Genomic DNA, 212 nt, shown 5'->3' on the forward strand with positions numbered 1-212 from the left:
GATTAGGATGAGGATGAGGATTAGGATTAATTAGGATTAGGATTTGGATTAGGATTTGGATTTGGATTAAGATTCGGATTAGGATTAGAATGAGGATTAGGATAGCATTAAGATTATGATTAGGATTAGGAATAGGATTAGGATGAAGATTTGGATTAGGAATAGGATTAGGATTTGAATTAGGATTAGGATTAGGATTAGGATTTGGATTA

The sequence above is a fragment of the Lupinus angustifolius genome, unplaced genomic scaffold (assembly GCF_001865875.1).
Source record: "Lupinus angustifolius cultivar Tanjil unplaced genomic scaffold, LupAngTanjil_v1.0 Scaffold_616, whole genome shotgun sequence".
Taxonomy (NCBI): Eukaryota; Viridiplantae; Streptophyta; class Magnoliopsida; order Fabales; family Fabaceae; genus Lupinus; species Lupinus angustifolius.